At 35.4% G+C, this 5,446-nt stretch overlaps 1 long non-coding RNA gene across 2 annotated transcripts in view; it reads right to left on the bottom strand.

Annotated features, from left to right (window-relative positions):
- Positions 1 to 1,288: 1,288 nt before the first annotated feature.
- LOC125043240 overlaps positions 1,289 to 5,446 on the bottom strand; it is a 7,895-nt gene continuing 3,737 nt past the window's right edge. The window contains exons 1-3 of one of the 2 annotated variants that reach the window (XR_007116407.1): positions 5,441 to 5,446; positions 4,944 to 5,153; positions 1,289 to 2,080 (exon numbers count right to left, since the gene is read on the bottom strand). The exon at positions 5,441 to 5,446 is cut by the window's right edge and continues 9 nt beyond it. This is a non-coding gene — a long non-coding RNA (uncharacterized LOC125043240). The remainder of the gene's footprint in view (positions 2,081 to 4,943; positions 5,154 to 5,440) is intronic. The other variant, XR_007116406.1, reaches the window with a different exon arrangement.

The raw sequence follows: 5,446 nt of genomic DNA, 5'->3' as shown, positions 1-5,446 counted from the left end.
CAATACTCAAATAATAAATGAAACAATGATTTCAGGTACCAGCATGAAAACAGCTAAAAGGAGACTCGGAATAGGGAGAAATCAAATGTATGCAATAAAGAGACCAGACGGAGAAGGACACATGACAGGAATGAAATGATTATAGGAGTTGAAGACTTTTACAGCGATTTATACAACTCAAATGAACAACCAAGAATAGAAGTAAACGCAGTAACTAGATACATGCCCAACATCAAAACAAGAAATAAAAAGAGCGCAAAAATCTTCACAGCTCGAACGGAAAGGTTATCAAAATGGGAGACGAATATTTAAACAATATAAGATTTGCAGATGTTACTGTTCTCTTCAGTTAATTAGCAAATTAACTGCAGCAATTAATAAACTATCTAAATAGAGAAAGTCTGAAAGTTGGACTTAAGATGAACAGGGAAAAGACAGAACACAGTGTTCAACAGTAGAATTCAGTTCGAAGAGATACATGTACAAGACGAAGCGCTAGAGGTAGTGGACGAGTATATATATACCTAGAAAACTCATACAGACAAACACATCTAGTAAAGAGGAAATAAAGCGACACATCAGTCTAGGCTTGAGCACCTTCAGCAGACGCAATAACATACTAAGAGGTTCCTTGCCATTATGTTTAAAAAGAAGTCCTCCCAGTTATGGCTTATAGATCAGAAACATAGAATTCGAACAAATAATTGGAGAGGACATTAATAAGTGCCCAGAGAAAAATGGGAAGATTGTTGCTGGAAACTTGCCTAGGAGATTGGATGAGGGTGGATGAAGGAACAGACGGAAAAAAAGTGGAGCCTAAATATTTAGACACACCACCATTAGCATCATTATATTACAATAGCATATTATACGAGAACTATCATTTATACGAAATTAAAACAAATGTTGTATATACCAATGCATTGGCAGTACTTATTATAGGTGTGTATGGGCACGGAGCCTGGAGCCAAGTGGAGGTTATGCTGAATGGGTCACTTTGTTGCGGAAACGGAACCAAGGAACGCACGCACACACAAACGAAGCCACTGAATAGGGGAATGGACTGGCAGACACCACTTAAGGAAAACTACACAAACCCTGGATATATGGTATATAACACACACACATATAAATATATATCTAAACCTTTTGTCTGCATTTAGGAAAGTTCGTCCAAATAACTGTTTTGAATCACATCTATGCGACACACACACACACACACACACGCACACAAAAAAAAAAAAAGGATGTGTGAATGTATGTGCCGAGGCAGTAAGTTTAAACACGATTTTGTATCATACGTTTATTTATAATAATGAGAACATGACATATAAACAGAACATCACTAAAATTAAAAGAATTCATAGGTAAGCGATCAGACATATAAACACAATTTACTGAGGATTGGTCCCAGCCTAAAAAAGTGGAAGGAAAAGAAGAAGAAGAAAAAAAACAATAACTTTAACGTATGTTGATCTTACGAGGGGAATTTAACTCTCAGATACTGAACCGAGGCATCACAGAGGAAAAAGATCGGTAGGCTTAAACGAGACAGAACTTCGGTCGATCAAGAAGTTTCGAGATACAGATGAAACAGAAAAAAAAAGTTTGGGGGAAAACAGTCCTGTGGAATAGAACTAAGGATGGAAAAAAAGTATTATTGACAGCTACATAAACAGCGCAATCAGATTTACAAAATAAAAACTTAACATAATTACATCTAATCAATATATAAAACACTAATCCTTAATTCAGTATGCAATTAACAAACCAAACCCTAGTTCTTCGTTCAGCATCTAATCAACATAACAAATAATATGGTATTGACCATCCTACAAAACATACACATAGGATTTAGGGTTAGAATATTATATTTATTCACAAAAATACAAATAACTTCCTAGACTTCTTATATTTCTACCGAATATCATTGTTATGGTCTGAGCATTAGAAACCTGTATTTGGTAGTTCCCGAAAATTCAGGTTGCGTCTTGGGCTGTGTTGGCGGTTGGCGTGGGTTGAGTCGTCACTACAGTTTCTTCTTTCTTTTTCTCTTCCTTGTTTTTACTGGATGAACCATCTGTGTAAAGAAGTGAGAATGAGATAGTGTGGCTAGTCTACTTTACCATGCAAATAGGCCTACTATTTTGTTCTGTAATGCCTAGCGAAAACAAAGTTCTCTGTAGCATAAACCAAGAGAGATTCTCAGCGCAATGCAAGCCAATGGCTGACAGAGCAAGTCATATTATGTAATATAAACAAATATGCAAAGCAAAGGGTTGTTATTAAGAATGCTTCCGGTATCAAATCCCTTAGCTTTGGGTATGCTTTCGAAAGTATTCTGAAATTATGGACCTGCTAGTGTTCCATTTTGTATTGTTAACACTGATAAGGACAATATTATATTTCAACATGGTGTGTGAGTGAATATATGTATGTGTAGAACTGTATATGTATATGTATATGTATATGTATATGTATATATATATATAATACACACATTTACATATATTATATATATACAATATATAACATATATATAATATATACATACACATACACACACATATTTACATATATATACACAAACATTCATACAGTGTATATATAAAATACATACATGTTTACATACACACTTACAGATGTTCATACACACACACACATATCTATACATTTATACACACACACATATCTATACATTTATATATATACACACACATATATATATATTTATACACATACACATATCTATACATTTATACACATACACATATCTATACATTTATATATACACACACACATATCTATACATTTATATACTCACACATATCTATACATTAATATACTCACACATATCTATACATTTATATACTCAGACATATCTATACATTTATACACACACACATATCTATACATTTATATACACACACACATATCTATACATTTATATATATACACATACATATTTATACATTTATATACTCACACATCTATACATTTATATACACACACACATATCTATACATTTATACACACACACACATATCTATACATTTATATATACACACACATATCTATACATTTATACACACACATATCTATACATTTATATACTCACACATATCAATACATTTATATACACACACATATCTATACATTTATATACACTAACACACATTCACACACACATACATTTACACACACACACACACACACACTGTAAAGAGTATTTATTAACGCCTTAAACATATGGTTTAGCAGGAGTAGTGAAACGGACGGTTGGCTTAACTTCTTTTATTGAGAAGCATAAGCAACACAGATATTCACACGGATACAAGTCTTGGTAAGTCTTAGTGCTTGGTCCGCCCGCAGGGCAGGCGCGCTGGGGAGCGCTGCCCCGACAAGCAGTCAGCGGGTACTCTGTGAAGTGACTCTCTCTGAAAGGACTGAGACTGACATGGGTCATCCTGAGCCTTAAGTACTGGTGGGTGCGTGGGGCGTGGGGCACGTTGGGGCGCCTGCGGTGAAGCCACGCATACACGTGCTTCTGTACGCCACGTGGAAGCTATTTATACATACTTATACACACACACACTCACACACACATTTACACACACACACACACACACATACATTTACACACACACACACACACATTTACACACACACACACACACACACACACACATTTACACACACACACACACACACAATATATATATATATATATATATATATGTATATGTATATATGTATATATATTATATCGGATATCGGGTTGAGAGAAAGGTACGATGGAATGGGCATACTGGGTCATGATGAAAAGTTTGAAGAACCCTGATTGAGTAAAACGTTTGCAGAAAATCAATACTTTTCAGCATTTAGTTAGGTTAGTTTTTTGTCCATGTCCATAATCTGTATTTGTATTGATGCATTCCCAAGAAAATTTGATATCTTATGATTTTGTTTATGTAAGACTTGTTATTAATGTTTAAAATTAATGCTATCCTCCTAGAGATTTGTCACTTTTGCAGCACAGTGCAGGGGGATGTCGGCCTCAGACATCCGTATCAAAGGGGGAAACCAGAGTGAAAAAAATAGCTTTAGAAACAAAATCGTCTCTGTAAACTTCGTGTTACAAGCGCTGTACTTCGTCCTCTCTTTCATATTACGAGATATAATTAACTTTTCTACCTTAATTCTATTCATATTACAATCAAACAACACAGGAAATATGTATCCTTTAAAAAATAATTCACAAATACGTTGCTTACCGTTCACATATTCGTATGCCAATCTGGAGGTATTCATTAACAAGTACCTTTCTTGGTCCTATTATTCCACATTCACATGAAGAAAGTGGAACCGAGCACAGAACGGGAAAAGGAGAGCAAGAGAAAAATCATGACCATTAATAACTGCGATAATGCTTCAAGCTAGAAAGCATACCGTTGTTCTTGATTAAAAAAAAAAAAAAAAAAAAAAAACATTCTTATCTACCATAGCATTTTCCTTTGAGTCAGTTGTGAGAGGTCATTTCCAAAATCGAGATAAATAAGGGCATAACCGAAGTCTCCTTTGTCATATGAACGCCTGACCATCCAAGCTGAAATCGACAATGTACTTCGTCATAGTTGATGTAAAAATAAACCGTACAACTGTTTCGTGTTTTCTGTGATTTAGGGAACTGATCATACTAAATGTATTTATTTCAGGTTTTATCTGCTTTTACACATTTGATGTGTTTGTTTAAATGTCTTCTTGTATCACATTTCCCACTACTAAGCCCTGTACTTGAGATTCTGGGGTATGCACTGAAAGAGTCGGCCTTGGACACCCTCTACACGACACCACACTGTAACTTCTACATTTCAACTCCTCGCAAACATACCCTATTCTATTCATTTCTACAGTCCTCTATAACATAAACTAAGAGTGCTTACCACAACAGCAGTCGCAGACAAGACAGAGAGCCACAGATCCATCACAGCAAAGATCACATATATTCAAGGTAGTAATGCAACAGTCAACCTCGTCAGACATAGTTGCAGCTCTGTCTGTATGGAGCCGCACGAGCTTCTAAGCTACTGAGCGCGCAGTGAGAAGTTGGGAACCCTGACGTCAGGTGCAGACTTCCAGATGTCGCCAGGTTTCTAATTCAGAACATACAACAAATCCACTAAAAATATGATGTCCGATTACACGTTATCAATATATATCATTATAAAAAAATAAGTCATTCTTTAAGATCTTTATTATTGGTGTACTTATTCGTTGATAACCTCATTTTCTAAGGGGAGGTACCCCGGACCACGATCTAGAGAACATACAAATAATTTTTAGACATGCAAAGGAAACATTGGTGATTAAGTACAATTCCTCTGGCTAGTGTGGGCGTTAGGAACTGCATATCATTTCAAATTATAACCATTATACAGACCCTGCA

This window comes from Penaeus chinensis, chromosome 33 (genome assembly GCF_019202785.1).
Source record: "Penaeus chinensis breed Huanghai No. 1 chromosome 33, ASM1920278v2, whole genome shotgun sequence".
Classification (NCBI taxonomy): domain Eukaryota; kingdom Metazoa; phylum Arthropoda; class Malacostraca; order Decapoda; family Penaeidae; genus Penaeus; species Penaeus chinensis.
Note: the sequence above shows the minus strand (reverse complement) of the source record. Positions and strands in the feature narration are given on the sequence as shown.